General features: G+C 32.8%; 1 long non-coding RNA gene across 2 annotated transcripts; it reads left to right on the plus strand.

Moving 5' to 3' along the window:
* The first annotated feature begins 7,769 nt into the window (after positions 1-7,769).
* On the plus strand, positions 7,770-11,074 carry LOC145795016 (uncharacterized). 2 transcript variants are annotated; one of them, XR_014335111.1, is made up of 2 exons: positions 7,770-8,240; positions 10,739-11,074. It is a non-coding gene; the product is annotated as an uncharacterized LOC145795016 (long non-coding RNA). The 2 variants fall into 2 exon arrangements; XR_014335112.1 differs by having other exon boundaries at positions 7,871-10,480.
* The last annotated feature ends 2,095 nt before the right edge of the window (positions 11,075-13,169 follow it).

Below are 13,169 nucleotides of genomic sequence, written 5' to 3' on the forward strand. Positions count from 1 at the left end.
GTCCACCATTTGTGAAGAAGGTCAACAAGGGTAACAATCTTACCCCTTTTTACCCCATTCTTGCATACTATTTTTGCCTATCTTAGAACTATTTTTGAGCTTAGTGTATAATATAAAAAAGTTCTGTTTTTGGGCCCTCTAAATAATTTGTTTAGAGTGTTTTGTGGTTTGGAGGTGTTTGACCCCTCTTAAGCCTTGAGGGGCTCCATTTTGTGCTATTTTGAGTGAGATCCGGGACTTTGGTGTTTGGGCCTCCTCACCATTGAAATCTTGAGGGATTTCAGTGGTAAGGATGGTGCCTTGAAGTCCCAAGAAGGGGAGGGCCACCCCCTCTCCTTATTGTCCTTGAAAAGGGCCATTTTTGCCTCTTTAATGAGCACCTAGCTAAGCCTCATGTTGACCATGCCTTGGCTGTTATTTATGCTTATTTTGCCATGAAATAGCATTGTTGTATGTTGGTTTTGGTACACCATGCTTGCTTAGCATACATGCCTTGTAATGCCACTTTGTTGTCTTAACATGCCTTAGGTTGTAAACCATTGTTCTAGCATGTTTTAGGCTTGGCTTTGTGAAGCTTTTGTGCTTATTTTGCTATGTTTGAGGTCTGTCCTTAGTTGTTTGGGTCGACTTTGGCATGCTTAGTATAGCCCCTTTGCATTTTTGGTTTGTTGGCCTTAAGTGTGTGAATGTATAGCATGCATCCTTGCCTTAATTTAGTGGGTTGGGACCATTTGCCATGTTATTTTAGTCCCTTTAACATGCTTGTATGCTTGCCTTGGATGCCTCTTTGAAGCTTTGAAAGCTTGTCTTGCATGCTCCATGTTTTTGTCATTGTGCATACTTTTAAATTTGAGCCACTTAGATGCCATCTAGGTGTCCCTTGGGTGTTGTTTAGGTTCGCATTAGACCTATTTTAAGTCCTCTTAGCCTTGTGAGGCTCGGTTGACTTAGTCTTGGTTTAAGCCTCTTGGCTTGTCTTGGGTTTTTGGCTTTGTTTGCATGCCTTGTTTATCTTGTTTAATTGGCTTAGCACCTTTTGTAACATGATTTTCAATGCTTACCTTGCATGCCATTAGTCCATGTTATGCCTTTTTCAAGTGTACTTGAGAGTTGCCCTTTTGTGCTTGAGTGTTAGCCCTTTAACATGTGCATGTGTGTATGTGTGTTTAGTCCTCATTTCATAGCACTTATGGCCACTGTTTTGGGCCTAATTAGAGCTGCCTAAATCATGCTTAAGTCCATCCTTTGCTTGCTTGCATGCTTACCTTGCATGTTTGTTTGCACGCTTGCATATACATCTTGTATTCCCATGTTGCATCCTTAGCTTACATGCCTAGGTTGCATTGCATCTAGCATGCATGTCTTGTTCCTTGATCTAGTGATAGGAATTGGGCTTTGGTTTGTTGGTTTGCATTGCATTTGACATCAAAATGTGCACACTTGGTCCCTTGGGCCACCACGCATGGAAATGCGCTATTGATGGTCTGAGAACCAAGGAGCATGTCCCTTTGACTCACTCACATGATAAGGGACATGATTGGTGCCTATATGGCTTGAATTGCATTGCCATGCAAAGTTCTGTCCTCTGCTGCTGTCAAACAGGTTCTGCAGGAACTTCTTGCCGATCGACTGCATAGAGTGCCGACCGGCAACAAATCGGTGGCCGATGGATTCATTATGGACACCAAATCACAGCCGGTGATGATTCCCTCCAGCCGGTGGCACTCCTCAACATCCAGTAAGCACATCCTGAGACTTTGGCAGTCTTCAGAGGAGTATAGCAGGGAAAACAAAGGCAGCTTGCGCATGGCAGTGTACTTCCGAGCAGGACCGAGCATGCATTGCATTGGGCTCTCTTCCCGAGGCGGTTTATCTGTTTTCCCTAGATTAGTTAATTTGCTTAGCTAATTAGATGGCATGTAATATTTAATTAGCTTGTAGTTTAATTATCTGTAATATTTATTTGGTCCCTCCAGGCGAGGGCGAATCTGTAATAAGTGTGGGTGCGTGTGTGTACGTGTCTTCCAATCCCCACTTCTTTCTTCCCTTTTATTTACCTGCTTATGAAGGTAGATTAGGGCATGTTTAAATTAGCATACCTTATGCTATGCATGCGTGCATCCATACATTTGTCTTGCATGCACTGGACTCGGTACATCATGCTAACTGCATTTGTACTTCAATTCCAAATTGAATACGTGCATCAATTGATTGCATTTCACATGCCATGTTTAGGTTAGCCGAGCCTACTCTAATTGCATCCTGTATGTGTTGCATTAGTCAATTTGACATGAACTAGGACCATGCATGTTGGCTAACTAGTTTATTGTTTTGGCACGGAGTACGATGTAAGTATTTTCATGCTTTAGCATATCGCATGCGTGTGAATGCTATCATGACAGCATGCTTACCATGTGGCTAGATGCTTATGTGATAAACTGTTTGAATGCCTGTGGGTGAAGGTTGGATTGTCTGAGTTGGAAAAACTTGTTGAAATCTGTATTTTAGCCTACTTGTGAGTAGCAAATTCCAAAGTGTTTTTCAAGACAAACAGATATGCAATGCTTATTTCCAAATTAGGCAATCTAGTCTATACTTGTTTGCTGTGCACATAACATAGTAATTCTAGGCTAATAACTGGAATAAGAACACATAACGTTTTCAAAAACGGATATCACGGTTAGCAGAGGCCGGTCTTCGGATCGGGCGAGAAGGGGTGCTCATAGCTGACCTTCCCCGATCGTACCCAAGTTCCCGAGCCGAGGCAACTTTGGTGATGACGGACACGTGGCCTTTGGCACCGAGTCAGGGTTTCCTAAATTCCCCCATTAAAATATTTAGGTGGCGACTCTGTATCTGGCAAGGCAGTCCATGTTTGGTACTTCTTTTCAAAAATCTGTTTTCTCAAAACGATTTGCCAGATTTGGACTCTTTGGTTTAGATTTAGAACCGCAAACAAAATCGAGTCCGAACTGTAGCATGTAGCGCGGGGTCCCTCGCGGGCGTGCCACAGGGAACCCATAAGCTCATCCAATCCAAGTGTGGAGAGATTTTTGGCTTCTATAATGGCGGTGACCTTTGCTTCCCAATTCTTTGGTAAACACCTAAGAATTTTTCTCACCAACTCACTGTTAGTATATATTTTGCCAAGAGATTTCAAAGAGTTTACAATTTTAGTAAATCTAGTAAACATGCTTGAAATAGATTCATCAGAGTTCATTTTAAACAATTCATAATTATGAACAAACATATCAATACGAGATTCCTTCACTTGGTTTGTACCCTCATACGTTACCTCAAGTTTGTCCCAAATTCCTTTTGCTGAATCACAACTTGAAATTCTATTATACTTCTTAGAGTCTAATCCACAAACAATGGTCAGTTTGGCTTTAGCATTGGCTTGCAACAATTTGTGATCCCTCTCATCACATTCATCTTCTGTTTTAGGTATACTAATATTATCTACTAATTTAGTAGGAATTTTTGGACCCTTGGTGACAATAATCCACATGGCATAATCAGTGGCTTGTAGGCATAGGGTCATCTTATCTTTCCAATGGCTATAATTGTTTTCGTCAAACAATGGTGGCCTATTTGTGGCTTATCCTTCAGCTAAGGTTGCCATGGATCGAAACTCCTAGATGGTTAAATCTAAAACAAGAGTCTAGACTCTGATACTAATTGTTACCCAAAAGACAACCTAAAAGAGGGGTGAATTAGGTTTACCATTAATTATAATAATACACCAATAAAAATTATAACTAGCACAATAGATAAATATAGTTAATGAAATGAGGATAATTAAACCAAATGCTCTAACAGCTATATCAGTTAATGATTTTGGCACAATAAAAATATAGCTATGGCAATTTAAATAAAATAAAAAGATAAGGGAGAGAGAGAGGCAAACAGATTTATAGTGGTTCGATTTCAACTCGACATACGTTCACCCCTCAAGTTTCACTTGAGATTTTTCACTATACTCTAGCTTCACAGGGGTGCTAGCAACCTTTCACAGATGGAGCAATCCTTCACGGATTTTACACAGACTTTCTAAGTCAATAACACTGAATCTACTACACTCTTACAAGGTTAAAAAGAATGTGTTTTTGCTTTCACAGAAAACTATAAGAATTATCTCTCGAAGATAGATATATAAAATGAAGCTTTGATTTTTCTGGAAACCTCACACAGGAAAGATGAACTTAATGCTATAAGGCTCAGTGTATAATTTCTGAGAAAAAGATGTAAACAAAATTGAAGAACACTTCTCAGAGAATTTTTAGAGAAAAGATGAGAATGATTTTTGATCAAGGAATGTTTTCTGGGTTCTGTAACGTGTATAAGGTTTTGTAAATTGTTCATAACAGAGGCTTTGGTATATATAATAAAACTTATAACTGTTGTGTTCATTTAAATATCTTCCACTCCATCATTACTACTTTTAACTTGTGGGAGACAAGGTTTGGATCTTGGAACAACTCTTTTAAAGAATAGCCGTTGTATTCATTTGAATTCATTTGAATATCTTCTACTCCATCATTACTACTTTTAACTTCTGGGAGACAGGATCATTACTAATTTGAATGTCTTCCACTTGAACCTTTTGGCCTGCTGCTGTGCTGAGCGGTTTGAACCTCTGTCTTGGACTGTTTAAACCTCTGGTTTGGGCATTATTTTTGGGTTGAAATGAACTCCTGATTTAAGCAAATATTAAATACATTCAAACAGCATTTAGGATAATAGTTTAGTTGAGAAAAAATGGGACAAAATAAATTTTGATTCTATTTTTCTCTTTCAAATAAATTAAAACATAATTTAAATAAATCATCAAAATAAAATTTGGATTCTATTAAAGCATAATTAAATAAATCATCAAAATAAATTTTGGATTCTATTAAAGCATAATTAAATAAATCATCAAAATAAATTTTGGATTCTATTTTTCTTTTTTAAATAAATTAAAATATAATTAAATAAATCATCAAAATAAATAAGTCTAACAAACTTTAACATTGAAACGGGACCTCCAAGTCTATAAAATAAAAGGCAGGACTAAATGGTTCTACTTACCATAATTTGGAATTTAAGGGTGTTTTACCCAAAATAGTAACTTTAAATAGAAGTAAAAAATTACACAATTAAAATGAAATATATGGTTGAAGTTGATATGAACAAAAACAAATTATTTAAAATTACTTAAGTAAAAGGGGAAAATACCAATAAGTGGTAATAAAAATAAAAAGGATAATAATATTTAAATCATACAAATATTAATTGAAATTGTAAAAATTAAAAATAACAATATTCAAGGTGTACAATATTAATTGAAACCATACGAATTAAAACAATAATACTCAACCATACAAATAGTAAGTCGAACCAAACAATAAAAATAATAATTAAACCATTCAAATATATATATATATATATTTTTTTTTATCAACTCAAATCAGATAATTAACTAGAATTATACGAATAAAAACAATAATATTCAACCATACAAATAGTAAGTCAGACCAAACATTAAAAATAATAATTAAATCATACAAATATTATTTTATTTTTATTAACTCAAATTAGACAATAAAATTTAATACAAATATTAGCGCAAACCATGCAAATAAAAAAAAGGTCACTAAAAAAATAGACATATATATTTTAGCATTAAAAGTAGTTTCCAAAAGTAGGATATGAGAAATTCATTTCATCATATTTGGTTGAATTCTGTCTTCTATTTTTCTTAAAAAAGAAAAAAAAATTAGTTTGGTAAAACAAAATATCAATTTGCTAACAAGTGTACCTAAGGTACAAGTAAAAGACAAAAAAAAAAAATTGAAGAGCACAAAACACATTTTACTAAATTCAATAAACTTTATTGAAATTAATACATTTTTACATATTTTTAAGTACCTTTTCAATATCAATTTTATATGGTTCTAGCTTTTTTGAGGTGCAATTTCAGATAATGTTCTATATAAGTTAGATCTATAAAAGATGCAAGTCCAGGTGCAAGTCCAATATATGTAAGATCCAAGTCCAATCTATGCTAAGTGCAAGTTTAATTTATGTAGAGTGCAAGTCCAACATATGCAGGGGTGTAAATCCAACTTGTGCATTGGTACAAGTTTATTATCAAAATGATGAGTTCTTTTTTTCGATTTATTCACCAAATTAGTTTTAATTTTTGTGAAAAAAAAATAGAAAACTAATCCAAATTGTGCCTAAAAAAAATAATTTATATAAAAAATAAGCAAGTGAGATACTAAAAATTATAAAAAAAGAAAAAATCAAAAACATTAAATAAATAAAAAAACACACCCCAAAAAAAAAAATAGACTTGTACCCTGCACAAGTTAGACTTACACTATGCACATAATTCAACCAAATATAAAAAATAAAAAAAATAAATCACTACAAATTAAAGTTGCACTCCGCACATGTCAGATTTGCTCCTCGTATAAAATTCAACCAAATATATGGGGTGAAAGTCTGACTTGTGTGGGGTGCAAGTTCGATCTATGCAGGGTGCAAGTCTACTTTGTAGTGATTATTTTTTTTATTTTTTTTTTAAAAATTACTATTTTTTTTCTTTTTTATATTTCTAGTATCTCACTTAATTATTTTTATCTTTTATTGGAATAATGTACGTATCATAAAAAATTTCATGAAACTAATCCAATGTGATTGCATGATATACAATAAAATACTTTATACTAATTAATTCAAGAGTGGTAAATCTTCATAATGACATTTCATGATTGATGCTGTCGTTTGCACATCAAAATATTTAATTTAAAACCAAGTAAAAACAACTGCTTTGTAGAATAGCGGTTAAGACCAGGTGTCGATCCACGTGGACTAATAATGAATAATTTAATTTAGAAATTTAGATTTGGTTATGAATATTTTGAGTGAAAATTAAATTAATTAATTAAACAAAATAAAATAAATATCTTAGAATTTTGAATCTGCCATTAATCTCATAATTTGGAGTAATTGTACTCAATCTTTAGAAAAATCATTGATTTAGATATTGTGATATAAGTTGATTAGAAATACATCGTTAAGAGAATCACTACAAGAAATTACATTTTTGGCGACCAAATTTAGCTACTAAAATTAATTTAGTTGCCAAAAGTAAGCCCTTTGGCGATTAAAATTTGAATTGGCCGGCAATGTTCCATATTTTAGCTACTAAAATTTTTTAGTAGCCGTATATTACTTATTGGTGACTAAAACATAATTAGTAGCTAAAAAATGACCCAATCAGCAACTAAAAAATAGTTAGTCGCTAAAAATAGCCCAATAGGCGACTAAAATACAATTAGTAGCTAAAAAGTTACTCAATAGGTGACTAAAAATGACTTAGTAGCTAAACAATGACCCAATCAGTGACTAAAAAATAGTTAGTCGCTAAAAATAGCCCCATAGGCAACTAAAATACAATTAGTAGCTAAAAAGTTACTCAATAGGTGACTAAAAATGACTTAGTAGCTAAACAATGACCCAATCAATGACTAAAAATAGTTAGTCGCTAAAAATAGCCCAATAGGCGACTAAAATACAATTAGTAGCCAAAAAGTTACTCAATAGGCGACTAAAAATGACTTAGTCGCTAAAAAATTACCCTAAAGGCGACTAAAAAAATTTTGGTCCCTAAATGTATGATCTTTAGCTACTAAAATTAATTTAGTCGGTATTAATTTACTTTTACCGACTAAATTTTAGTCGGCGATTATAATTAAAAAATTTAAAAATTAGACTTCAGATTTCGGAGGGAAAAACGTCTTTATTTATTATTGGCGACTACAAAACTTGGTCGGCAAAGAAAATAAGGTTTTAAAAATACAGATCTGTCTCTCAATCTGTGACTCTCTCTCTCTCTCTCTTTCTCACTCTCTCACGCCTCTGCCCTCCTCCAGCTCTCTCTCTCGCCTTTGTCTCCATCGTCGTCGGGTACGGGTGCATCACCGCCATCGCACATGAGCACCACCGTTAATCCACCATTGGAGCATTGCCCCAGTTATACAGAATAGCAGCAGTACGGAAGCCTCGTTTCATCTAGCGAGGGTTGAAGTCTGTCTAGATATTAAAAAACTATTTTTTCTTCTTCAATACAATGGCTCTCTCTTTCTCTCTCTCTCTCTCTCTTTCTCTCTCTCTCTCTCTCTCTCTCTCTCTCTCTTTATTCTCCTCATCAGTTTGTTCTCCAAACAAAAATTCAACATAAATTGCAGGTAATTTTCTTTGTTCCTTGCAAGATTTTGATGGAAAAGTTTGTCTTTGTTTTTATCTTTATTTGGCAACATTTTTAAATAGAAAAACATATTTTTAATTATTTTCAAAAAAATCTGCTCAAATTTGTTGTTTATGTTGATTTTGAATTGAATTGTTCAATCTTGCCAAGCCAGATTTCTTCAGGTTGTTTTTTGTTCACATCTATATTTATTTTGCTCACCAACTGTTCAACATTTGGTTTGTGACATGTAGAAATGAATTGTTTAAGTATATATGGACCCCAAAGCATCTCTAGTTTGCTCACCAACTGTTTCACAATTGATTTGTGATACATAGGAATGATCTGCTGGAGCAATTTTAATGTGTACTTTTGTGGATTTTTGTTAATTGTTTTTATTGACACTAATGTACTCGATAGTAATCTGTTGGAGCAATTTTCTTCTGGCAAGATTGATGCAGATGGTTGAGCAATTTTTTGCTGGCAATTTTAATCTGCTTGATAGTAATCTGTTGGAGCAATCTATTGATACTAATGCTCTGTTTGAAAATTGGTTTGTGATGCATAATCTGCTGAATTTTTGTGATGCATAGGATTTTTTTTAAGATGAACAAGTTCTGTACTTTTAAGTTGTTTGTGTTTTAAGATGAAAAGTTCTATTTTTGTTGAACAATTCAGCAGATTCGACCTTCATTTCATTACACTTTTGGCCACTTATGATTTCAAAGACAACAACACCGAAGCTATACGTATCAACCTTCTCAGACAACTGTCCATGGATGGCATATTCTGGTGCTGTATAACCCTTGTTGCATGAGAAAGTAGTTAGTTATCATTCAATGGTTTCAAATATTTTACTAGAAGTACTAGATTTGTTGCATGAAAACATATCACTGGTTTAATTTCAATTAGGAATCAAAATAGCCTCTAATACAATCCATTATGTCACTCACAAAAATTACGGATGTATGTCACTCACAAAATAGCCTCAACATTGTTCTTTTAGGTATCTTTTCAAAGATATGGAATATCAGATATGCAAACCATTAAAAGATTTGAAACTCAACATTGAACATAGGGATTAATAAGCTGAGAAATGGTTGGTTTCATGCTTACAAGGTCCCGGCAAATCTGGTGCTAAGATGACTTTGTTCCTCAGGTAGAAGCCTTGCCAATCCAAAATCAGCTATTTTGGGTTGGAAATCATCATCTAGTAGAATATTGCTGAATTATATTGCTAGTTTCTTCACTGCAATTATATTTCCATTTTTTCAAAATACCCTGTTCGATGACTTAAGGATGAGGTTGAGAATATAAATATGCAACATTCAATTTGTGAATCAAAAATTGTAATGAAATTGGTTGGGATTGTTTGTCTTATTTTTTGTTAAATTTGAATTGATGGTTCACTTTAAGGATTAATCTAGGATTAGTAAGGGACCTATTTATACATCTTGTGGGATTATTTTAAAGGGCAAAAACTCAACTTTAACTTGTTGGATTCATAAAAGTGAAGTTATTCATTATCTTCCTCTATTTGCTGTTGGAACTAGCATTGGTGCTAACATTCTGGTATGTTGTGATTGTTGGATCTGTTTCATACCTCATATATTTAAGTGTGATGTTCAAATTGAATTTAAAAAAAAAAATAAAAAATATATTTCCCTAAACGTTGGCAACGATTAGTTCTGTTTCTGTTACTTGATAAATTTTAAGAGTTTGTTGTCAAGCTGTGTGAATTTACAGGGCATTTGTTGTTGTAAATTTAATTAATCTCACATTCTTTTCAACAAATTTGAGTAACACTGTCATCTGGATTTGTTTATATATAATCTTATAATTTGTTTTGGTGTGAAAGTCACAATTTTATAATTTGTTTTCTTTTGAAGCATTATATTTATTTTCTTGCAACTGAATTTGGCAACTCATTAGTAGACAGTTCATATAACATGGCCTCAAGATTTGGCTAATGGGAGGATAATTCCTCAGCAACAGTTCAGGGAACTTAGGACTAAAGAAACTAAGTATTGAAGATAATTATTCAAAATTAGATGGTGTTATGGAAGAATAGTTAAGCATAATCTTTTTCAGCTCTTGTCCCCATAAGCCTGTAAAGAACCCAAGGCATTACTCATTCAGGTTTCTTTATTGTAGGGCCAGTATTGAGTTTTATGGATACCAGACAAACTGTAATGATGGGTCCTCTTACATTTTTATAACAAATAATTTTTGGATGAAATGGTAAGTACAAACATAATTTCTGTAATTTGGTAATACCTACTAAGTTTACTTTCACATTTAACTACTATTTTTTACTTAGATTTAGAGATTAAAAAGATAAAACAAGAACTCATGATGGGTCCATGTCAGGATGTCTTTCATTAGTTAATAGCTATTACTGTCCTTGTCTTTTAATGTTTGAAATTATTACAATAAATATATGTCGTCCAGAAGTGTCTCTATACGCACCAAACTAATGATGCTTTTGTTTTTTTGCAGATGTTTTTGGACATACAAATGTGGATATGTTTTTTTTGACAAGTACGGGAGGGCATTGTTTTTATATCTCTATCCGTATAGATAGTGGTTTGTACAAAATACTTTTTTGGTGTCGTAAATATCAGCTAAGTTGGCATGGTGCAAAATAGTTTTGGGGCAATACATAATATAATTTTTGTTGTGGTACAGAAGTTGTAGGTGTACAATTAATTTGGTTATTCCTGTATTATGTATGAAATTAAATTATTGACATTGGATTAGACTTGGTTCTTATGGAATTTGTAATATATATAATTAGACGTTCAATATTAATTATTTGGATGGTTGGAACTAAAATGTGTGCACGTGGTTGAATGTTTGATAAAATATTTAGTGTTGATGGATTATATTGTTTATACAAGGTACAAATTGTATTAATAATGTATAAAAGTTGTTTAGAAAAAAAAATTTAGAAAAAAAAAAACACGTTAAAGTATTTGGCCACCAAATATTTTGGTAGCTAAATACATAATCAAATGTTTTGGTGACTAAGAATTTAGTAGCAAAAACATAACCGAAAAAGTTTTAGCGACCAAATAATTAGTAGCTAAAACAATTGAGAATGATTCGAAAGAAACTATTGGCCACTAAATTTTTTAGTCACGGAAAAAAAATGGTATCATTTGGCCACTAAAACATTTGGTGGCAAAAAGTGATGTTAAGAGGCATTTGGCTACGAAACGTTTAGTGGGCAAAAGTAACAACGACCAAAATTACTTAGTCGCTAAAAATATGTATTCTATTGGTGACCAAAATGTTTGGTCTATAATAGTCATTCTCATTTTATGGTAGCACTTTTAGTGACTAAACTTTAGTCGCCGAAAACATCTTTTGCCGACTAAATAATGTTTCCTAGCCAAATGATTACTTTCGGTAACCAATTATTTAGTAGCTAAAAGTAAACTTTACCCGAACAAACCAACTTAGTAGCCAAAAAGCCTCATCCGACGACTAAAGGTTTTAGTGGCGGAAAAATAACATTTGCCGACTAAACTAAATTTAGTAGCTAAATGTAGTCACTTTCGGCGACCAAAGCTAGTTTAGTCGCCAATACTATTGCCGACAGGGTAAAGGCAACGAGCTTGGCGACAAAATATTTTAGTCGCTAAATCGTTTCAGCGACCAAATATTGGACTTTTGGCGATCAATGTTTTGGTCGCCAAAAGTGACATTTCTTGTAGTGAATTTGTATATAAAAATCAGAAAGTCACGAATCATCTTCACTTAGCATTGACCGTCACCACTAAATATGATTTTGATGCACGACATGTCTTACTAGGTATGACTCATCTAACAATTCTAATATATAGCAGTGAACACCATTATATTACATGATTTGAATAAAGCCTTTATTGCACAAAAATATCTAAAAATTATACAACTGTATCCAAATCAAATCAAAACTAAAAATACTAAATATAACTTACCACAATTATTTAGTTAGGGTTTCATCTCTACCCTAAGAAGACAATTACTACACTCTAATATTTACAAACTAAACACTCCTACTCTCCCTTTCTTTCTTTTTTTCTTCCTCTCTTTATCCCATGGGCCGAAGCCCTCTGCTCCACTGAGCTCCTTCTTTTTTTTTTTTTTTTTTTTTTTCTCTCTCTCTCTCTTCTCTTATCAAAGTACTTGCAAAAGAAAACAAACAATAACAATATAAATAATATAAATTATAATAAAATATATATATATATATATATATATATATATTTATATATGATTTAGGGGTGGGATGATTAGCCAGAACCGCCCTCATTTGTTTGTTTGTTTTTGTTTTTTTTCTTTTCTTTCTCTTTCTTTTTGTTTTTTCTTCTTTTCTTTGGTTCAAAAATTCGTAAAGTGCACGGTTAACTATTATACATTTTATAATATATTAATGTATATAATATCTAAGGTATTATTTAACTAATTTATATAAAAACACTTAAAATATATACAAACGTACAAAATTATAAAATAATATAAATTAATAGATTAATAAAATATATTTTAGCGGGCCAAATGTATAATATTTAGGCTCTGATCAATGATATTTCTTTTATGATACCTAACATTATTATTTGTATTATATAAATTATTTTAATTATTTAGATACAATTTGGATTAGTTTTCAAATTTTTTTTCCCAAAAAAATTAGAAAATAGTTTGGTGAATAAGCTAAAAAAAAAAAATCATTTTAATAATGAACTTGTACCCCTGCACATGTTGTTGCACCACACACAAATTGAAATTGCACCTAACAGAGATTGAACTTACACCGCAAAGAGATTGAACTTGCACCCGACACAAGTTGGACTTGTGATTATACATAGGTTGGACTTGACCCCGCCACATATAATATGTTCCATTTAATTAATTCTTATACTGATAATTGTGGAATTCTTAA

Source organism: Camellia sinensis, chromosome 7 (assembly GCF_055761805.1).
Source record: "Camellia sinensis isolate YWXY chromosome 7, ASM5576180v1, whole genome shotgun sequence".
Taxonomy (NCBI): domain Eukaryota; kingdom Viridiplantae; phylum Streptophyta; class Magnoliopsida; order Ericales; family Theaceae; genus Camellia; species Camellia sinensis.